The sequence below is a fragment of the Vidua macroura genome, chromosome 14 (assembly GCF_024509145.1).
Source record: "Vidua macroura isolate BioBank_ID:100142 chromosome 14, ASM2450914v1, whole genome shotgun sequence".
In the NCBI taxonomy this organism is placed as follows: domain Eukaryota; kingdom Metazoa; phylum Chordata; class Aves; order Passeriformes; family Viduidae; genus Vidua; species Vidua macroura.
The window spans coordinates 17,313,053-17,337,028 of NC_071584.1; the positions used below are offsets into that span (position 1 = coordinate 17,313,053).

Below are 23,976 nucleotides of genomic sequence, written 5' to 3' on the forward strand. Positions count from 1 at the left end.
TGTAATGAGGATGTATTTTTAAAAGGAAATTTAAAACTGTAGTAAGAACATGTTTATGATAGTACATATGTCAGTCCTGAAAAATTGGATTATATGAGTGTGATCACAGCCTCTTCCACGCAGTTCTGTGTTTGATGGATGCTACTGGCCACTGAAAAAAGCACAGTGTTGGTCTGGATTTTTCAGTGAATGGTCAGAATACTTTCCAGAAAAGAGCATTTCAGTGCATGGCATATTTTTTTATGATTTAAAGCAACCAGTTAAGCTAATATTTTGCATTACTTTGGCTATTCACAAACAATAAAAGGCTTTAGAAATGAATTTAAGCAGTAAATGCAGACATTTAATTTTATGAGATAATGAGGGTCTAGTCATGTTGACTATTAAAAGCTACCCTATAGTCAGCAGTACTCTGTCTTTTATTAGGAGACTGATGTCAAGATTATAATTAAAGCAATCCAGCCATGTAGCACTGCACACAGCTTCCTGTATATTGATAGGAAATGTGGGCATCTGATTGTCCATAAACTTCTTTCTCTAAGTGGATATTTAGCCTGCATTCAGACTTGGCCAAATCTATGAATTTTGGAGGTGTTAGCATTTTTAAATAAACATCGGTTTTTCAGTTCTCCTCTCTTCCTTGGAGAAGAGGCTCACTTCAGACGCTCTGGAGAGAGATCGCTGGCAAAGTGGATTCTGCTTGAGATGGAGAAAGGAATTCTCCCACTTCCTGAGCGGTGTAGTTATGCTTTTGGAAAAATCCCTCTTTCTTTTTATGTATCTTGAAAGTCTGTGCCTGTTCAAAACTCCTAAAATACTTGAATATTTTCATCAGATGCATATCTAATCTGGAGAACCCTTGATTAAAATTCCCTTCTTTCTTCATAGCACTAGAGCTCCCCATTTGAAGGATAACATGCTTTTTCTCCAAAATGGAGTATTTGTATGATTCCTGCATGTGTATATGCATAATACATATGTAATTTTCTACTGAGACTTCTACAACTGAAAAATACTGTGTTTTTGTAGCAAAGACAAAAAAGCTAAACAATTAGGTATTAATGATATTCTTGTTGCATATTCAAAAGGTCTTTGCAAGCATTTCTTCTCCTTTTTTTCTTTTCACCATTTCAACCTGCAGAACTCTTCACTGTCACTTCAAATCACACAATTCTACAAAGATAAAACAACATTTAAACTCATTTGCTTTGGGAGGAAAATTGAGCATTTGCACCCAATAAGCCTGATTGTGGAACTGCATGCAAATTGTGTTTTGATTTATCTCTTTTGCACTTTTTTCCATTTGAATTGATCTTGCATTAATTTCGCCAAGCGGCTCTGTGAGGCTGCAGATGTTGCCCTGTGTTTAATAAATCAATGAGACAGATCTGAATGAATCACTTCAGATGGATTCTCTGCTCGGTTTGATGTCTAGATGTTATTCTTAGCTTGTTATCATGACAGATGCATTAATGTTCCCATACACTGCCAGCAATGTCAAAGAGATTGAAGCTTTTAAAGTGGCGGTATCCCCTTTTCCCCCTTCTGTTGGAATAACTAAATTGCCTTTAGGAATAGGTCAAAATATAAATTTAATCTTGGCATTATTGTGGGGGAAGATGCTAAACTCCTGATCGTGTTACAACGCAGGCAAATGCAGATTCTTACAGAATGATTAATTATTCCCAAATAGTGGAGATCAATATTAAAATCTAAACATAGGATAGCTCCTTAATAGAGTAACCACTTTCTCAACATTAATATTTCATTGTAATAGGAATGATACGAATAAATAATATAAGACTAGAACATGTTAAAAGTATTGCTATAAATAGAATATCATCGTGTCCAAATTGATTACAGGCTGAAGTGAGGCTTTTCTTTTTTCCTTTTTTTACCTCATTAAGAATTTTCTTTTAAAGTTAAGTATGTCTGGATTCAACATCTGTTAGATTTAAAATACTTGTTTATTATGTTTCTGCTGCTACTCCCCATGTAGGGCCAGATATGTTGGAGAAGTTGTTGATCACCGTTAATTTCGGGTCAGTTTAGTCTGGTATCCATTATCTTGGATAGAACCTGTGGAACACAAACCATAAAAGGCTGGAATGTGTCTTTGTGGAAGGGTTTTAAATTCTGAAAAAAAGATAGCACAAAGTGTAAAGTACTCTGCCATGAATAATGAAGATCTGTTTCTCATGTAGGCTATGCACAGCTTTTATTCCTTAGTGTTTACTAAGCCACTCGTGGTCATTTTTGTTTTTCTTTAGAGGATAAATTAGTATTTTGTGCAGTCATTTTGCTAAACCTGATTTCTCTCTCTGACTATTTTATTTTCATTTTAAAAATTACTTGGAATATTCCTTTTCCTAATCTTTTCTCGACACGGAAGAACTTTGACTTTTTGTCTTTAAGGCTTCTGAGAATAAATTGGAGAAACTGGCTGTAACGGATCTAGATTTATGTTGGCATTCTTGGTATTCTTGCTCCAGTAGTTCCAATTTGATAAAGGAAACAATATATGTAATAGAAATTCACAGTTTATTCAAATGAGTTTAAGCTTTAGCATTGTTATATTTGCCTTTCTCTCACCAATATATCAATGTGTGGCAATAGCATTATACTCAGAAAGCCTCCAGAAGGGACCAGCTCTGTAGATGGGGAATTATTCTCACGCTGGGGCTGTGGCTGCACACGCAGCCTCTGTTTGTGCACTGCTTTGAAAGGCAGGGAAAATCAACTTTGGTCGGACGAGGAGCCCAGCAAAACCCGCTGAATTAAGGAATCTTGTTTTGTTGTATGGCAGTGGCGTTGGAGTGAGAAACTAGTCTCTACCTACCTTAGTAATTTTGCAGTAAATATTTCAAATGAGCCTCATGAGATGTTTTAAAGAATTGTCTTGTTTATTTCACTGCTTTCAGGCTGGAATTGGTGTTTTGTAAGGGCTGTTTGTCAGCATTAGTATTAGAAAAGTGTTGAAATCTGGGCTGTAAAGTCTCTGTTTTGACTTTGCTGAGGTGAACCTCCCATTCATGCCAGGGGCCGTTTTCCAGAACAAGGGCAAAGAACTTAAAAATGTTTCTAGGATCTGAGCCCTTCTCATCAAAGGTGGGACATATTTACTGAACCCTGCTTTTGGAAGAAAAACGCGTTCCTGTGTTTTTGGGTCTGATCTTGTACTTGCTGAACGTAGGATCTTGAATCTCTTTTGTGCCTTTCCAGAGGTGATAATTACGAATTTTCTGAACTTACAAACAAAGTTATCCAAATCCTTACTTTGAAATACATGGAAAGTTCCCAGCTGGTTGCTTTTGTAAGTTCTTTGTGTGATTATCAGTGTAATAAAACCTGTAGGTGTATGGAAATGCGTAATTTTAATGATTATTTACATGCACAGTACTAATATCAAACCCAAATGTAATGAGGCTACTTTGGAGTTCCTGCTGTCTGGGATGTGTTCCTTTGGTGTAAGCCAAGGCAAGGTTTTTATATGTTCTGATTAAACCTGCATTCCCAAGCACAAGTATGTTAGTTAGTAATGATTCTTAGTGATTTAGATTTATCCTGGTTGATATTAGAACCGTCCCTCGAGGCTACAAGCTTTTGATCTTTGTTCTCTCTTGGTAAAACAGGGTTGTCCAAAGTGTCTGGGTAATAGGGTTTCCCCTCTCCCTCCATCCTACAACCTGTAAGAAACACTGATACCTATTAACTAATGTACTTTGATACCTGCCCCAGAAGGTTCCAATATCCGAATCCTGTAAAGCAGAAATTTCTTTGCTCGCCTTTAGTTTTTGGTAGCGCAGCCGTGTTGTTGTTTGGTGTGTATGTAAAGTTTATTGTCACTAGCAGACGTGGGGAGATAATATTCCCTTGTCAGTACATCCTGACCCACTGAGCCCATTTTGCTCATTAAAATAGAGTATTTCAGAGCTTTTTGTGACCCACTCGCAAATACGTCTTCTCCAGAAAGTAAGAACCAAGCCCAGTTAATGTGCTGCCTTTATTACTGTGCAGTGCTTTAAAGTGTGGTGTTTAGCAGTGTATATTGTTCCTATGATAAGGTATAAAATGTTCGACTGCAGTTGTGCCTGATGTTATCAAGTTTCTGGAAATTGATATCTGGTACAGGCATTTAACCTACATCCACTCTGTCTGCTATCTACAGGGTGGGTTAAAAAGAAAAAGTACTATTGATCTGGAGCTGGATTAAAGTTTGAAATCGGCAACAGCATGAGCACAAAAGGCTTTTTTATGATTTCTCAGCTTGCCATTGATCTACCAGTTTTATTGCATTCATTATTTATTAAAAGAATTTGCAAGCTAAACATAACGTTAAGCTAGTTTGCACACAGGGACTGCACTTAGGAAATTGAATGGAAATTGCATTAGAGATGAACATCTGTGCTATTTTTCCACTCGTGTGTTTATGGGTTTGTATAAAAGGTGTATTGGATTAACAGTTATAACCATTATAGCTTGCAGCAATATGTTAGAACCCCAAGCATTTAGTAGTTATTTAAGAAGGAGACTCTTTTTTCTTACACTAAAAAGTATGGTAATGCCATGACAAACAGAGCTTTTATTGGATTATTCTTTATTAATGGGCTTTTTACAACTAATGTGTAAAACTTGAGGTATCTTGCTATATTATGCATGTGCACTATTATCTATGCTACGTAAAGCTCCATTAATATTGTCATTAATTGAAGGTTTCCAGTGACAATATTAGTTAAGGATTTGGCATATGGTCACTGAAGTATTGAAATGTATTTTATAGAATGTAAGTATTGAAAAGGTCCTTAATATATGTTCCTTCAGATTTTTCCCAGCAAGTCAACTAGTTTACTCTCCTCCTTGAGCTGAGTACCTTCTGTGATGTATTGTCAGTGAATCAGGTGAAGTCTTTACTATTTTGAGATATTTTTCCATTTCAGTGAATTAGTTCAGTTGCCCTTTTCACTGGCTGTAGTTGTGTGTGACATGCAAAGGGGAGGGTAGATCTTGAATTTTGAGGTCATCTCCTCTAATGATTTTAGAGTTTCTTTCTAGATTGTGCTCCCTCTGTAAAACAGAGGAAAAATTACTTCAGGGGCTGTGAGAAGTATGTTTGTATAATTAAGATGTTACCTATTTATTTGGTCTAAAAGTAAATCCAGTCTGTTAATGACTAAAGTGTACTGAAATGTGTCACGTTGTGCATCACCAGTGCACTTGCAAGGCTCAACCTGAGACATCTCACAGCTTGTGAGACTTGAGGGTTTCCTGTGCTCAGACACAGAAATGAGCTCCATGCCAGGAGGTTGTGCTGCCTCCTTGGAATGCCACCCCCTCATCCTTTCTGTCTCTGGTAGGATGACAGTATTTTGAGCAGAGGTAGCTCTGATTTTTCTTTGAAAGAATCTCAGGGCTGTTTTTCAGCAGCATTTTGCATTTACTGTTCTTCTTCACTCTTGTTGCCAGCCATAGGCTCCTGTGATCAGAGTTCTCATATTCTATCAGATAACACATTTCAACTCCCCTGTAAGTTAAAGCAGGAGTTACATTTAATGTAGGATTTATGCAATTAAGATACATGCATGCTCATTGATGAAATGTTTACATACACACGAATTTATTATGTGATTTAAACTAAACTTCTGGATTTTTCCAAAGCTTGCTCAACCATTGAAATCAACCTTGGATTTTTGGAGAGGGAGACTTTAGAATAATCCAGAAATTTAGTGTAAATTGCATTTGCTGTGGGCACAATCTAAAATTGCTAAATAAACTTACAGGGCTGTGTGGGCTATCTTGGTGTCCTTAGTTAAAGTCTGTAGGGTTTTTTTATGCTTGTCATAGCCATGTAAGTGAGTAATTCTCAGCATGTAATTCAATTCTGTCCAGTCTGTGGCAAGAGAACTTTTAGGCTGGGATGCTCTTGTGATATTTTAAATCAGCAAAACGCCAAAACTTTCTTCTTTGCTGTTTTCAAGCCTGGATGGACAGTGGAATTAAAACAGAACACTTTTTATTATAAAAAGTTCATCAGAGTTACTTCACGCTTTCTATACAGTTCCAAATCTACCATATTTTGCAGAATCACAGAGCTGCTGTGTTTATCAGGGTCCTCCTGAGGTCATCTTTGTGCATTTTGAGATGAGGGCTCTCCCTGTCTCTGAACTGGAGTTGGATGGACCATGGATGAGGAATTGGCTGGATGGTCACGCTCAGAGCTGCTGGCAGCTGCTGGACGCCCAGGGAGCAGTGGTGTCCCAGGGCAGGCATTGGCACTTGTGCTGTTTAACACCAGTTAAACAGCAGGGACAGGGGGATGGAGCCACTGGACAGGGACAGTGGGATGGAACCGTTGGGGACAGGGACAGGAGCCATTGGTGACAGAGACAGTGGGATGGAGCTCTTGGTGTCAGTGACAGGGACAATGGGGTGGAACCACTGGTGACAGGGACGGTGGGGTGGAACCATTGGTGACAAGGACAGGTGCCATTGGTGACAGGAACAGTGGGGTGGAGCCGTTGGTGACAGGGACAGGAGCCATTGGTGGCAGGGACAGTGGGGTGGAGCCACTGGGGACAGGGACAGTGGGCTCAGGGTGCCCAGAGCAGCTGAGGCTGCCCCGTCCCTGGCAGTGCCCAAGGCCAGGTTGGACAGGGCTTGGAGCAGCCTGGGACAGTGGAAGGTGTCCCTGCCCATGGCAGGAGGTGGGATGAGCTTTAAGATCACTTTCAACCCAAACCATTATGGGAATCTGATCCAGAGCAGTTCCTCTGTCTCAGTGGGGTCAGCTGGAGTTGGTTGTGCTGAGCTGTCTCCCGTTAGATTTTGAGTATTTGCAAGGATTGATGCTCAGCCTTTCTGGGCAATGTATTTGCAGAGTAGAAATAACTGTGCTGTGGAAGGAAGATTTTATTGGGATGGCTGGGTTCTGTGGGAGTTGGGAGTAGATGTCACATGCAGCCACTGCTGGGGTCACTGCCCTGCAGAGGAGTCACTCAGGCAGGTCAGTACAGACACTCTGCTGGTGTGTTTGTCCTGCCTGGGAGTCAAGCATGCCATCTTGTGCCATCTCCATCTCACAGTTTCCTGAAATCCTCTGTGTGTGATGAGGAGCTGACTTTGCCTATTCCCCACCACCCCTAGAGAAGAATATTTGTATATTTGCAATTACAAAATAAAGGTGGCTGTAAAGAAAGCTCCTGGCACAGAGGTTGTGCCAGTAGGGGGATTTAGTTACTTGTATGTTACAGTAACTTAAGAGTTGCTAATTAAGAAGATAAAGCTAGTTGAAAGAAAGATATTTTGAGCTTCATTTAGAACCTCTAATCAGCATGTTCAAAATATGATGCATTATGGTTTTTCTTACGTGTGCAGCGGTTGTTTTTGCCTAGTGCAAGTTTGACATGCTAGCTAATAGACTGTTTTGATAACAGTTAATCAGAGAATGTCCTGTGTCTGTGAAATGTTATCCCTGTTGTTTTCTGTGAGGCTGATGAAGGCATCTCTCTTTCAGGGCTGCAGGTGTCTGCAGCTGCCTCCTCTCCTCCTTGTACTTTTAAATGTTGTTGTGTGCTGAAGGAGGGCAATTTTCTAAAGAGCTGCTGAGATAATACTGAAAAATAGAAGCAGGAAAAATGTCAAGTCTTGCCAGTGAGACTTAAAATACATGTCTAAACAAGAAAAACTGAAACCCCTCCCCCTAACACACAAAAACTCCCAAAACCAACAATAAAAAAAACAGAGCAGAGCAAGGTGGTAAAATGCTGGCAGTTAGACAAGAGCAGAATATGGATACTGAAACAGGACCCAGGGTAATGAACTCGGTGTTCTGTTCCCTCTGTTGTATGAGCTTGTTGCTGAAAGATTCATTTGTAGCTCTGGGGAGTCTTTTGGCTTGTAAAGCTTTATTTGTTGGGTTTTTTACACGGCAGTTCATGTATCTGATTGATAGGTGACTTCTCAGAATACCTTGAGCACCCTGCCATTACCAAATCATTTTTATATTCTGCCAGGCTGTCTTACTGTTTGCAGAGAGCTCGGTACAGGCTGGCTGAACCTTTTGCTGCCCTGCTGCAGTCCAGGTGTGTGCCATGCCCCTGTGCCCAGGCTGATGTGCTGCTCTCAGCAGCCACAGTGCCTCTTTCAGGAGCCCTCAGCGAGGGTTTGGCCAGAATTGTTGCTGTAACACACTGCAAACCTCACTTGTGCTCATGGTCAGCAGTGCTGAAGAGCATTAATTGATCCTGCTGTTCTGTGGACTAGGATTTCTTGTCTCAGAAGCAGAATTGCTACCACTTCTTTCTGCTCTGTTTTTATGAATTGCCTTGCTTGCTAAACAACTGACTTTTGGTTCAAACATCTCTCTTCTTGCTGGAACTTTGGAACATTTCTGTCTTGCAGCTTCATGAATGACTTCTCTCTTGCATGTTAAGGTTGAGGGTTTCTGGTCATCCACTTACCTTGCCCTATTTAAATATGCTTTCTTCAGAATTTTAGTTTGCAGGTGCCTCTCCCACAACCACAGCCCTCTAATAAACTGCTCCATCTTAGTTATTAGTCCTTAAAGGAGAGAATCTCTATTCATGTTGGTGTGGAAGCAAAAAAAAAAAAAAATACTGGTGAGACATTTACTGGAGTCATCTTTCCTGAGTAATGCAGAGAGTGCAATGGAGTAGATCAGATTATGGCATTAGACTTTTAAAACCATTTTTAAGAACTTCTGTTCACTGAGTGAAGGTCAGTTGAGTGACTGAGTTCTTAACACTGGTATATTCTGATCTGGATAGAAACTCTTCAGGAGAACTTTTTTTATTCGTTCATGTGAAGTTTCTGATAGTATAAATGCTGTATTTTTGTTCTTTTTGAAACTTAGCTATTAACAAGGAGTTGAATGCCTGGCAGGGATGAGCATCTCTGCTGCTCAGTCTCACATGTAAGCCTGTAAGGGGCTGATTCTAGTGGGACTGCATTTCATTGAATTAGTGTGTTGTATTAGGGTCTGAATGTGCTGTGATGATGATTTCTGTTCTGTGGTCTGTTCTGTGATGATGATTTCCTCCCATCTCTGGCTGTCACAGAATTTCTCTTTGATATCTTCAGGTTCTTGTGGCCACACAGCTTCATCTTTCCTCCACATCTAGATTGACCTGTCATTCACAAAAACAACACAATAACTCAATACACAAACAGCAGACACCACTCACAAGTTTCATTTGTTGTGTTGGTCACTGAGTTGTCTTTAAAACTTTAAAAGTGTCTTACAAGCCCAAAGTTTAAGATTTTCTTGACCGTGTTTTGATACTGGTGTTTGTTTGCAGGGGTTTTTGATGCTGCTGTTTACTTTTCTGCTTTTTAGTTAGAAGCTCTTTTTAGCATCTTATGCACATGAAATAGTTTATCTAATTGTGTCAGATTGTTTCCACAATAATCCCCTGTAGCGTCTGGCACTGTGAGAATCTGAGTGAAAGTAAACAAGTTTACAGACAGTAGGTGGGCAAAGAGTGTTTTTGTTTAAGTGTTTGTGTTGATTGCTTAGTTTGGTTGTATGACTGTGGGCAAAGTTTGAAAGTTCCTTTTTTCGCTGTTGGTTTTTCATAATGTCCTGACCCAACCAGTGTAAGACTGCAGAGGAGACAGAATGAACACGAAGGCTTTGCATCTCTCATGAAGGAGGAGATTCCTTTGCTTTGTCTTTTTAACTCATTGCAGGCAAAATTCCACAATGGAATCATTGTAGGACCAGAGTCTTCCAACTGATTTCGGTGATTTTTGGATCGCCAGCATAGAAAGCATCCAAACCTCAGTGCGTGGCGATGAGTTAATCTGTAAATTTCTTAGGGCCACATCAGGAAACCTTTCATGCAAATTTGGAAGTGGAATAATGAAACAATCCTTGGGACATGAGTTGTATCACCTATGTATTTAGTGAATCTTATATTTGGATAGATTTTTATTAAATCCATATATTTGTACAGGAAATAAACATAGAAGTGGTGCATAGTGGAACCCCAAACCTTTCCAGTAAAGATCTGCATTTTTATGATGAAAGGCACTGCATGGGCCAGGAGTCGTGAGAGTCAGTAGATGTTCATTTGCATTGCCTGATAAACAGTTGTAAAGAATCAGGGATTATAGGGTGAATAGGAATATTCACTTTTTCCATTGGGGGAAGTGTTTACCAATGGTGATAAATACAAATCATTTTAGTACAGAGAATACTATAAACTTGTTGCTGTGTATATATTGTACATTGCTCATATTCAGAAATCCTTACTTGGAGTATAATCATATTTCATGTATTTGAGACTATCGTGATTATTTTTAATCAGGGAGTGAATTTTAATATTCTGAGTGGAGGTGACTGCATGTAAAAAATAGTGAAAAATAATTGTATGTACCTTAGTTTAAAAAGTAGCAAACTGATAATTATTATGTATTTAATTAGCACATACATTTCATAAAGGTTATGGCATCATAGGTAGCATCCTGGCTATCGAGCCAAATCTTGATTTATTCTTGCAGAATTCAGAAAAGACTGAAAACATGATGAAGGGCGAAGCACCAAGCCCCTGTATTTGTGTGAGCCCAAATGGTGGTTGGTGATGAGTACTTCACAGGTGCACTGGCTTTTCTGGGAAATCCTTTGCAGTCTCTGAAGGGGAATGGCCACTGCTGGGCTATTTCTGCCTCTGGTTTTGGTGGAGAATTCGGCCTTGTGTGTCATTTAGACTTTGTGACACGTGTAGCCTCCCAGGGCCTAATGACTTGTCTGCAGATGGGCTGTTATTTATTACAGTCATGTAGAATAAAATTGATTGTCTTCTAAAATTAATTTTTCATTTGCCTCCAGCTCTGCTTTAATAGAGGACACACAGTTGCCTGTTTGCAGAAATACTGTTTAATCACATTAATATCTCAGCCCCCCAGGCTGGTGAAGATAATTGTACAAACGAACAGCAAAATCTGTATCTTTAACTTCTTTTTATGATTAAATTATGCAAATGACTTATCTCCTGCCCTTCCAAGCACTAATCATCTAATTAGGAATGATGTGTTAAAGGGATGGTTTTGAATCAGGAGAAGGGGAGAACGGAGGAAGCAGAAAATGGGACCTGACAATGAAACTGCTGAAAGTACTATAGCAGTACAAGATAAATTTGTGTATGTGTTCAAAAAGCAATAATAAAGGCTTGCTGTGCTATTTCTAGTCCTGTTTTTCATAAGAGGATAATTCTTCTGTCTGATCTTCACCCATAATTTTCCATATTAACTTAAATTCTCTATTATTGTTGTTATTATTAACTTAGTACTTTCTCTTCCAGTTCTCATAAGCAATGAGTGCGAGTGTCTCTGCATTTGGCTTTAGTAATAGAATGCTTTGAAAGACAGAATGCATTTATTTGTAATTTGTGTCTTATCAAAGTGCTTGTCATTGTACTGAAAGATGTCCTGAGCCTGTTAAATACTTCACATATCTCAGTCTCTCTTTTTTGAATACTTAACTGCTGGCTAAAGAAACTCAGAGCTTTACATTTTAATGTGAAAATGCAAGTGTCCAAGTAAAGAGGGTGCTCATCTCTTCAGTGTCCTGTGCCTAGTTTGTGAAGATTCCCTTTGGGTGAAAACCTTTAAATTTAGATATTTAGGCAATCATAAATTTATATTTTAAGCATATTTACATTAAATAATCATGCCTTGACCTCTCCAAGACCTTACAGCCCAGTTTGCTGTGGTTTTTTTTTTTCCTATTCCATAAGCAAATTCTGTTATTTGTAAGTCAGGCCTTTATAAGCAGATCCTCCTGCTTAAGGCACATTCCCACACTGGGCCCAAACTGTCAGTATATTAAAGGTACAGCAAACCAACTCATACCAGGTGACAGCCCTGACAGCTTGGTAATGTATTTGTTCTTGTTTTTCCTTGACTCAATTATTGCTGTACTTTCTCTAAGTGATTAAATTGCAGTTAACCAATAAAATTCTAGAGACTAACTGAAATTTCAGGTATTCCTCTATGAGAATGTATTAATTCCTTTATAAATGTGTGAAAGTATTAATGCATGAGAGTATATGGATTCATAGGATGCTGTATGTAGATAACCAGTACCTTCCACGCTCCCTAAGACATTTTCCAACATCTGCCTCATTCTTTAAGGAGCCTTAGCTTCCCTGCCTTGTGTGTCAGGCTTGTGCCCCTGTCAGGCACAGGTTTACTGATGCAATCTGAGGAGCTTAACTTGCACAGGAAGGTGTGAAACACTTTTTCAAAGGTAGGTATCCCCCAAGAGAAGCTAAAAGCAACGATGTCAAAATAATCTTTTTGCTAGTGCTTAGGTGTATGTCACAGGGATTTAAGAAGGATGAAACACCTCACACAAATGAGTTTTAAAAAATTAAAATGCTGACTGGGGCGGATAAGCTGGCTTTTCTGTGTTGTTTTTGGATGGTTTAGCATAAAGGTTGCAAGTTCTGACACCGCTTCCATTTGTCTGACACAGACATAAATTGCTGGTGGAATGTTTTTATAAACACTTCGTGGATGGGGAGGCTGCATTTCTTTCTGTACCTTCCAGCAGTGGGATTGAATTAAATCAGTTCACATCTATCTTTGTGTGTATTTTTGTCATTACCCCCTGAAAGTCTTCTCAGAAGGAAAGTTGAGACCACCTTGTTGCAGAGGGCTTGCACCAAGTCTTTGTGCCAGAATATTTGTGGAAGTAATTTTGGTACACAAGGTCTAAATATATTTTGGCAGAATTATAGGAGACTCAAAAAGAACATGGGATTTCTTATGGTATTAACAGGTTCTGGGATCCATCAGGGATTTAAATTGCTGTGAGGGCTTTGAGCAGAACTGTTCTTTGGGTAGGAGTTCTGTGATAATTAAGGAGCACACAATCCTAGACTAATTTCTTCTGTTCCTTTTAGATTGACTGGATCCTGATACCACAAGAAGAGCTAAAAATAGAGGCTTTGTGCTTAGGCTGATAGTGTGTGATAAGTCAATGGAGAGCATGCTGGAGAGCATCCAGCTGCCATTCTTTGTGTGACTGAATTTCTTAAGCCCGATGGCTTTTGGCTGAGGTGTTTTAAGTCTGTAGGACAGTGGCACTGAGGTCAGGGATTCTGAGATGGGCACCTGCTGAGAGACCATTTGTAGATGGTCTTAACACCAACAAGGAATCTAAAACCTCTTGTAATCTGTAGCCTGCATTTCCCAACTGTTAGGCAGAGGCAGATTGGAAGAAGGTAATCTGCAGTAAGGACTGGGATATCTTTTTCTTTTTTGTGTCTGCACAGGCTCAGGGATTTATCTCACCCAGCTGCTCATTCAGATGTTTTTCTTATCTCTCCACTGGGCAGTTTGCACTGAGTAATGATATGTGACAACAGATGGTAGATAGTGAAATGTTCTGTGAATTAAGTTGGTCTTGCAAGAAGTTGGACAGGAAAGAATTCTAAGACTTCCCGATTAATAGGTAAAGTGCTGGAGCCATCTCATTATTTCTTTTGGTGTTCAGAAAGTGTTAAATGACTTAACTTTACTCCTGTGAGTTCTTCCTCTTGGTGGCTGGAGTGCTGGGCTTACCTAGAGTGACCAATTCTCTGTGCTGACATAATTGATGGTTGCTAAAATATCCAGCACAATTTGACTTAACGCAGTCAAATTGTGAAGTCTTTTAAATGTGAGAGAATTCAAGCCAGTCTTGACCTCTCTGATTACTGCTCATGCAGGGCATGGGGAGAGAAGTGGAGATGAGTGTTTCAATTATTCTCATACCTTGCTGGTTTTGTACTTTGTGAAGGAAAGGATTATACTCAAATAAACAGCAGGAGAGCTAATACCTACTGCTTTTTTCCTTCTTTTTGTTTTGGTTTTTCTTTCTCTTATAATCTTTCAAGGCAAAGGCCGTTTCAATATTAATCAAGTTACATAATAAAATAATTACTGCACAGAACACTAAACTGTTACGCCCTTCCTCTAGCATGATCTTACAGCAAATCCTGTATCAGTGGTAAGGTCTAGGCTAGCTGTGACATTTAAGAGCAGTGAGAGTTCTTACAGAGGAGTGGTCGTAGTTATTGATTTGTCTGCTAATTTCAACTTAATTTAGTCTAGAAATCCAAATGAATTCCTTTCTGTGGTCTTATTGTGGGTGGGGGTAATTGAATATTTTTGAAGAAACACATAATCCTGTCATTGGGCGGAGGTTTTGGCAAATACTGAGAAATGGTAGATTTAAATACTCAAGGATCCAGATGTCAGCGTACACTATATGATGCACAGTTTCTGGAATCGTGGGTAATGTGGAATGAAACTGTGTTGGTCAAGTTTCCTTGACTTCCAAGAATAATGTGAAGATCTTTCTTCACCCATATGCTTGAAAATCCAGTTTGATAAACAGAAAACAATAGTCTCTGCTTTCCATGGCAGTAGGGTGCCCACTGCTTCATCTCTTTTTCAGGTCCTGGTAGTTCATGAGTGTGAAATGACAGCCTGAGCATATTTGTGTGGTCAGTTTAATATATTCCCATAGCTCTGCTATTTCTTAAAAGTTGTAATCTTTGATCTTGGTTTTTCAGAAATTGCTGAACTTGTACATTTGATGACTCACAAGCATTAGAGAGGTCAACTTTCTTCATGGAGCTGAGATTAGCTGTCCATGACTCAGTGTTGTTCAAGCTGGAATATGCAATGTTTTTCAAATTGCAGCTGTGTGAAAGTGTGGAAAAAAAAATGGAAATACTGGGAGGATACAGATCCCCCTTTAAACTGTGGGGGCTGTACATAGGTTACCCTTGGAGTGTACATTCTCCAAAGTAACCTCTCGTGATCATATTCTGTGTATTTTAAGAGTGAGGAGAAATAAGCAGTCATTGAAATAATTAGTGATGCATAAGAAGGTGAAGTTGGGATTCCAAGACTGTACAGACGTGTGGGTTAATAGTTCTGTAGGAATTGTTCTGGTTTCTGCATCCTCAGGTGTTGACAAATCCTTGTTGTCAGCCACCTATCATGGAAAGCAGGGCTGGGGAAGGGTTAATCTTGTGTTTTTCAAGTGCATTCTTTGGCCAGTTTTGCTGTTGTTATGCTTCTGTATGTGCAGGAGATATTTTGTATTAGAAATATCCCAGAGGTTAATAATGTCTGATTTTGGCAGTGGACAGAGCAATAGTTTGAGGGTAGTGAGGGTGCCTAAATTGTACCCCCTTTATGAAGTGTGCTGGTGCACGTGTCTTCTCTTTCCTTGGCTGCTAAGCTTCAACCCTCTGCCAGCAAATAGTAACGGGGCACATCCATTCTGGATCCATTCAAATATAAACAGATTGCCTGAGGGCTCTTTGTGTAGTTACTTCTACTCAGAAAATACTTGGATGTGTCACAACTGGATCTTGTCTCTTCCCATTTGAGATCAGACTCGTGTCTCTGTGTCTCTAAACCTGTACAGGCAGCCTGCTTGTAAAATGGTGTATCTGAGTGGTTAGCAAGGAGCAGCATGATTCCTAACAAGGAATTGTTTGGCAGAATCTGTGGGACAGACAGAAAAGTGTTAGGGGACTCTAGATTCAAGGGGCAATTTCATCTTGGAAACTGTCAGGGGAAACGTGAAGAAATGAGAGCAGAGGTATCCAGGAGCCATGGATACAATCACCGTGTGACTTTTTTTAACCTCCCAACACTAAAAAATTCTTATTTCATGGCATAATGTATTCACCTTGGGTAAGCAATTAAAGTTAATTAAAAAAAAAACAAACCAAACAGTCACTTAGTGTGTGAATGCATAATAAGAAATGCACATGTAATAATCTAGAAAAGTAAGGTATGTATTCCATTGTGCAGTTATTTTGGGCTGGAAGGTTGCTCACATCCCACTTTAGATGTTAAAAATGAATTTTAGGAATGGAATAATTTTTTAATATGGCTAAATAAATTTAAAGGGAAGAACCTTTCCCTATAACATGTTTTTTAAATCAATTTCTTGTAACTTATTTTCCTGAAGACAGTTGGAGAGGATAAGTCATGAGTATAGGTGATAAAAAATACATTCTAAAACTGCTTTGAGTTCAGCAGCTGCCCCAGAAGTCTCTAGGAATCATTTCTGTAGACTGAGCAATCTTGTTCCACAGCTGGCCAGGAAGGAGCTGGTTCCATTCCTGGTTGGAGCCCTTGGACACAGGTCTGTGCCTGGCAGCAGGAATTGGATTGGTTTTCTCTGAATTCATCTCACTTGGTGCTATGGATTTGCAGAACTGAGGTTGCATTTGATTCTGGAAATCAAAGCATTTTTTAACAGGTAAAATTTCTCAGAAACGTATTATGCCTGGACAAAATGATGTGGTATGGATTGTTGCATGAGAAATTATTATTTTTAATTTTATTTTTCTGTACATGTGCTCTATTTATGCTGCATGTGTATAACTCATAAACTAAATTTTTAAAAAGAATATTCATTAATCATAGCTAAGTTGTATTTGCATTTCCATGGCACTTAAGTGTTGTGGTAATCTCAGGAATTCCCCAAGGTGTTAATTCTCCCTGGGCACTGAATGTTAAACTGCTCCAGTAGTTTATGAATCTCAGATCTTGGTTTTTGGGTAATTGACAAAAAGCATGAAGAGCAGCTATATCCCCAGGGCCCCCTGAAATTCCCTTGGTTTCTGGGGCAAGATGAGGATTTCAGTGGCTGGTTTGGAAAACTTCAGCCAGAGTCACTCAAGGTCAAAGGAAAGTTGGACACGTCAGAGAAACAAAATGTAGAGAGGCAACTCTTCCCCATCCCCTGAAAATACAGTGGTGTAGAACGTGCAGCTTTACAGAACTCTGTAACAGTAACTCTTCTATTATGGGATGAAGGTGAAAAATACTTTCCAGATTTTCCCCTTTATGCTTTCATCATAACAGCAGCCTTAAATTTTGCTATAGGAAAAAAAAAAAAAAAAAAAAAGAGGTTTTTTATCTCTTTATTCTCCTAGTACCAACAGTCTAAAGCTGGGGGTTGCTTCTTTTTCAACCCTTGTTACACTTAAGAATCAAAGTGTGAAGTGTAACAGATTGATAAATTCAGTCTCTGGATCTTTGTCCTAAATTAATTCATCTTTTCAAACATTATATGCAACCTCAGTTGGAATTAAGATTAGAAAATCCAAAGGAGTTGAGCTTGTCACATCTGTGGTTACATAAAAATAGGGCTTTACTTTGTGATATTAAAGCAACAAATTACTGGTTTATTCCTAGAACAGGCAGATCATCTTTTGCAGTATAGCCTGATTTTATCTTTTATAGTTCTGTGAATATCCCATATAATTTGCACTTCGCAGATAATGTAGACTTCTGAAGATCTTCACCATGGAATTTGTACTTTGTTTTTGTGGTAAGCAGCAGAGAAATAGGGAACAACCCTCTCATCATTTATGTATCATGACCCAGCATCTCGGAGCCTTGGGCTATTATTTCAAAATCCAATATATTCAAACTTTGGCCTCAGAGAGCAGTAGGATCAGTACACAAGAACAATAGAGTGATAAATATAGATTTTTCATTAAGGAAAAGACTATATCCTGTCATTTTTGAATCAGTGTTGGAAGGAGGATCTGAGGATTCATAGCCTCCTGTAGGCTCGGACATTGTTTTTGTTCAAAAAAAAGAGCTTTTCACATTGCTGTGAGCGAGGCACCGCCGCCACACAGAAATAAAATTTTAATATATGCTAAAGGAGGGATGCACTAACAGTGTGACAGTAATTTAATGCAAGTCAGTTTGGAGCTGTGCATAATGAGGGGGAGATGTGGAGCCCTGCTCATCCCAGGGCTGGATCCAGGTGCAGGGCCTTGGCTTGGGGTGAGCTGGGCTGCCTCTGCTCCATGCACCAGAAATTTGCTATTTTAGTCAGATTATACACAGGATCATTCTTTGGAGCACAGCAAGCCCGGGTTTCTAGGATGAAATGGGGCTCCTGGATGGATGGCATATGCTTTTAGGCATCTCCTGGATGAATGTCCATATGTACGTGGAAGCACACCACCCCCACGGAGGAGGGGGATCTGCTGAAGTTCTGGAAATTGCTGAACTCCTCAGAGCTGTTAACACATGTTATATTCTGGGAGACTTTCCCATTCTAGGAATGCCTTTTCTTCTTGTTTAAACGCATTTTCACTCTATGTCCTTAAATAGAGCAGCTGTGATAGTGTACAAACAATCAGAATTTATGCTGAAAAGTAATTCTTGTGCTGTTTGTTTCATTCTCAAGGAAACAATTTGTTTTTGTTTTGAACCCAACAAGTCTGATGCTTGTTACTGGAGAATGCACCAAACAGTGAAAAGTTTTGGTTTGTGCAGTAAATTTAAGAAACCTGTGATTTTTGCTGGGTTCAGATGCCACAAAAGCAGGTTTGACCTCATCTGTCAGTACGTGTGTACCTATTTAACCACACGTACTTCAGATTTGAATGTGAACAGCAATGCTGGGGAGGGCTTGGGGTGGACTTTGTATGTATGTGGTGATTATATATTGCTGTTGTACCTTTTGGAAGTTAACAGAGGAGACCTGTGTTTGATTTGGTGGGAGGGAGGGTGGAGGTGGAATGATAAATTATGGCCTTGCTTTCCAAGTCCTGACAGGAAGATGCTTTATTCTGTATTGTTATCAATGAGAAAATAAAATTACAAAAATAATATTATTTCACAAGTTTTCTGCTTGCTTTTAGCTGACAGGTCTCAAAGTGGATATAGCTTTTTCCACCTGCAATCAAATGTAATAAACCATCTTCACTGCAGAAGTCAAATTCCTGGAAAAAAAGAAGTTGGAAGCTCACACTTACACCATAAAACCTTGTTTATTGCACCCATCAGTCTTGGAAGATATGCCCCACAATGGGGTTTGGTAAAGCCATTACAAGGTGCCGTATGAGTTCCATTTGCCTACAGTAAATAGAATGTCAGAAGTGTCAGGGGGAAATAAATATCGGGCTGGTTAAAAGGGAGCAGAGATGGCTCAAAGCATCATTGAGAGGATTGATTTATCTGGCATGCTGTAATGACTGCAGATGTGGATCTGTTATTCTAGATGAGCAATGAATTTGATGAGCTGATAACACAGGGCCAGAGAGGCCTGGTTTTAATTACTGATGAGGAATTTATTTGTGAAGCACTGTGATTTACTGAGGGTTTGTTCTGTTATTGACAGGTGACCTTGGGGCTTTTCTCTTTTGATGAATAAAAAAAGCAGCATTTTTTAAAGGAAAACTGTTTTATCAGTGCTGTGAATACAGTGAGGTCATTTTAGATAGAGTATTGTCTTTCAAACCATCTTTATATATAATTATTTTTTGCAGCAGTTGTTAATTGCCTCTCTCATTGAGATTGTTGTGTATGCTACACTTGCTACTTGAGAGACACTAATTCTGGTGCAGATTGTTGCTAGCAAGAATATGTTGAGAAGAACTTCGTGGTAGAGATATTAAAGCAAATAACAAAAAGTCAAATTAACCAAGAGTATATTACTGGATTGTTCAGCTTTTCAGCTGCATATCTTATCCTGCATGTATTAATTTTACTGTTCTGATTTTCCTTACAGACTACCAAGGAGAAAAAATACAGAGAATTAGCAGGCTCTTTGTTTATCTGTCTGCTTGGGTTTGTTTTTTTTTAGTAAGCATGTTGTTTTAATTATTTTAAGCAGCAATTTTTTGGTGTTGTGTCCATCAGGATACACTGTTTTGTTAGGCAGAAAGTTACTGACATACCTGTTATTTTTATACATTTATTTTACTTCATTTTCTCACGCAGAATATAGTTTTCTTTTTGATCTCTACATACAGTGGGAATTTTAGTTTTGACTTCTGTGCTTATGCTCCTAGTTCTGTGCTGCACTTGCAAACTAGCATCAGAATAAATCAAAGTGATTTCTGTCTGAGCTGTGTGCAGGTACTGTAGTAGTTTTCCAGTTTGTAGATACTATTTGCTCTCAAATAAGTTTTTATTTTAACAAAGTAGGAGTTCATTTGGACTCAGCATTTTGTACATGATGTCTTGATGAAGGTGCCTATGATTTTGGACATGGAGGAAGGTGAGAATTAGGAAGAAGTTCCTTCATTTTTTACATGAAGACATAACTTCTGGAGATACTAGAGGAAAGAAAGGAGCAAAGATGACTTGATTAAATGCAGAATGACAAAACCCAAACCAAACCCACTCAAACCCCCTTTGAAGCAAACACCTCCCTTTCCCCCCACCCTGTAGTGCAGTTTTGTTCCCTTGCTTTTTCTGTGGGATTTTCCATGGAAAGGCAGCAGTTAGCTAATCATGAATAACATGTATCTTATTATAAACACTCGGTGTTTAGCTCTAGGGATGTTATTTCAATTAAATGCATCTGACAATTTTAGATCTGTTCATGACTTAAATATTGCAATTAAGCAAAATGCAGTTAGTGAGAGTATAAAAAATGGTCTGTTTTACAGATTTACTGGTTTTAGGTGGGTTTTTTTGGTTTTTTTTTTTTTTTTTTTGTAAAACCAATGTGTTTTTTAAACCAATCAAGTATATTTCACCTATAAAGATGAATATTTTAAGTAGCAACAACAAAAATTTGTCTCCACCTTTTTTTGTGGGACTCAGTTCAGATTATTATGTGGGACTTCCCTGATATTAATAAAGTGAAGAGAGGTCTGTTGCATGAGTTTTCAGCAAGGGTTTGGGTATTTCTCTGCAATAATGGCAGCCCAGATTTTGGTCTGTGACCTGCAGCTGCTGAGGTCGGTTGATTTTTGTCATTGATTACAGCAGGAGATGGCTGCAGGCTACAATTCAAAGCAAATGCATTGCTATTTATAAAATTTGGTTTTTTAAAAATCACTTCTTACAAAGCATCTTAACATGCACAATAAATATAAAAGAATTAACAGACTTGGAAGTTTTTATAGCTTCTGTGGAACTGGGCTGAACTTGGAAACAATGCTCCAGAAGACACATTCCTTATTGCTGCTTTCCCCAGTGCCAATCTGTGTTTTGTGGCACTCTAAGTAGCAAGGATGGAAGGGACAAATAAGCTGTTGTATAGGAACTCTGCTTGTTTAGAACAGGGTTTACTTTTTTTCTCCCTCATGGATAATTAATGTAGTTCTTATTTTAAGGTTACAGTCTACTGCTGAATTGCTTCTTGCTTTTGTGGGAAGATTCTGTGAGAGTTGTGTGCTGGAAAACGATTTCTTGTACAAAGTTTGCATTATAAATTAGCTGTGATTTTTCCCAATTTCATGCCCTTCTGTGAAAGCCATTTTACTCTGTGTGTCCTGTGATTCCAGGCTGTTGGTACGAGGGAGTTGGTGCCTTCACTCCCCTTTCATCCCTGCGTGGCCACTTTGTGATTAGAGTTTAATGCCTCCAGCTTCATTGTCTGGATTTACTGATGCCAAGAGTGAAACTTGTGAATTCCAGCCCACTACAGGGAGCTGTGTTTGCAAGAGGAGAACGCAGCCTCGGGTGTGACCCGGAGTGGCTGTTTGAGGAGTGCTGTGTTTGAATTCCTGTGTGTGCTGCTGCGATGACCCCACGCTGCTGCTCGTCACTGAAATCCCGTGGCAGCCCTGAGCTGCTCTGGGCTCCAGAAAGGGACCCTGTACCTGTGTGCCTGGAGCTGTAGGGATAGAGAGCTACCTGCCTAGTGAGTGCTCTCCTTCTGGGATGTGCAGCAGTACCCAAATTTACCTGCTTCAATTGCCTCTGCTGTCACTGCATGGCGACGTGCAGCATGCAGCAGATGCAGCAGAGGGCCTGTGAGGCAGATGATCAAAGTTATTTGGAATATGAATGTCTCTGTAGCAGTACCTTACTTCAGGACAGTCTGTAAATAGACATCAAGGCTATATTATGATTTGCAATATTTTTTTTTTCCCCAAATGTTTTGTGTGCTGTTTGATTTGAGCATGTATAACATTGTATTTTGTTAGATGGATTTTTCTAATGTTTTTATGCAATCACATATATGTGTGTGTATATATATAAATACCTCCTAAAAGCAGTCTAGAGATGTGAAAGGTTTTGCACTTTTTGAGTGTTTAACTCACAAACATTGAGGATTTGCTTGGAGCAGGGTGGGTCATGGAGCTGTCTGTGCCTCTGCACCTGCATGCAGGCAGTGCAGTGAGTTCCTGCATCTGTCCTCACGAGTGCAGAAGCCTCAGAACAGGAATTAAGACATGTCAGGTGTGTTGAAGCTGGAGATGTTAAAAGGTGTGTAAGTGCTGCTACCTGGCAGGTTGCACAGTGCTGCTGAAATGCAAACAGCCAGTCTGTTCCAGAGTGAGTTATTCCTGGCCATCCCTTCATCCTGTGGGATAGAACACTATTTCAATTTAACAGTTCTCAGTAGCTGTATGAAAACTGTGAAGCTGGAAGCAAATGATGTTTTCTCCTGGTGAGAGTGGTTAGAGTTAAGGTAGTTGGAATGAAAAGTACTGATGCAGCTTAATTGAGATAGCAAATGATGTCCTACAGAGCAGGGTGGCACAAAGGTGAAAAGTCCGCATCTAAATAAATGTCAGGGAAAGGATTAAGTGTTCATTTGAAGATGTGTATAGCAGTATCTCCTTTAAAGAATCGTAATTAATCTCGCAGTGTGAACTTTCTGACCATATGACAGTGTAATAAGGCACAAACACTCTTAATTCAGCATGGTGCCACGTGCTCCAGAATGAGGAGCTGAGCTGTTCTGTCATGTAAAGCTGGTTCTGGACTGGCTCTGAGGTTACTGGTGTCTTATCAAATCCACAGTTGTGTAGAACAGAGCAAGCATGGCTCATGTCCGTGGAGTTTTACTCAGGGAAACTCGTCTCTTCTGTCAGTATTTTTGGTGACTTCTGTGAGTGGTGTAATTGGAAAAGGGTGCAGGAATGCTGCTTGCTTTCCAGCAGCACCTGATGTCCTGTTGTGTTTTATTGCTCTGTAGGTAACTGTTTTGTAAAAATTCCCAAATATTTTTATTTGCACAGCTAATAAAATTAGATACTTCCTGCACTCTGTCTAGGGCTCCTTTCTTGTTCCTGTTGAAGGTACTTTCTTGACTTGAAGTCCTGCTCGAGTTCTCCTTGCACAAAACCTCTGTTTTTAAATGTTATGGAGCCCTGTACCTTCCACAGAGGTGCAGACCTGCAGCTGGTGATTTGTATTGACAGTTGTTGTTAGTAGCTGTGTGAGATCACTTACTGCTTCCAGTGTCTCTGTGTTTAAAACAAAAAGAAAAGCCATGCTTTGCTGGCAGTAATTTCAAGTTGAGGGGACATAAATGAACATTCTAGAAGGTGCTGGGTGCCTGTGGGTTTGCCATTCTGCTTTGGCCTTTCTCCCTGTGAAGTTTGTATTTTTAGATTTCTGTAAGTTTGTCAGGTGAAAATGAATTATAATTGTATTAGGATTTATTTGTCAGGGTATTTTACCAAGCGTACCTCCAACGAGGTATAGTATAATGAGGTGTTCATTTACATAATTTGGAAGTGAGTAGTAAAACATGCAGCTTTGCAGAGTTCATTTTCAAACTCAGATTATTGGCATCACCAATAACAGCTCAGATGGGATAAAGCAGCTCTGTTTATAGACACTCTCACACTCAACATAATCTCATGTTCCAAGTTTTTTGTCACTACATAAAAAGTAATTTTTGGCTTCTATCATTACTTTGAATTACTTTTAAGTAATTATTTTCCTGTGGTGTAATGAAAGAAATACCAGTTGATTAGTTAGTCTTTGTCTTTTTTTGGGAGAGGAAAAATTGTCCAAATTTCAGGAGCAATTTTGATACCTTGCTGGAAGAGAAAACACAGAAATCCATTCCCTTGCTTTCCGAGCTCGCGGTGTTAATGTTTGAGCAGATACTGGATATTTGTGGAGATATCTGTAAGTCTTGAAGGTTTCACAACTTCCATCACAAAACCGTGTTACTATGGAAAAGTGGCGTTCACTCTTTTGACAAGTGTGACACTTAAC

The 23,976-nt window shown here is 39.3% G+C and overlaps 1 protein-coding gene across 3 annotated transcripts in view; it reads left to right on the top strand.

The window, feature by feature from the left end:
- The window catches only part of DACH2 (dachshund family transcription factor 2), a 247,527-nt gene that overhangs the window by 3,392 nt on the left and 220,159 nt on the right, over positions 1–23,976 (top strand). The gene's annotated exons all lie outside the window — the stretch shown is intronic.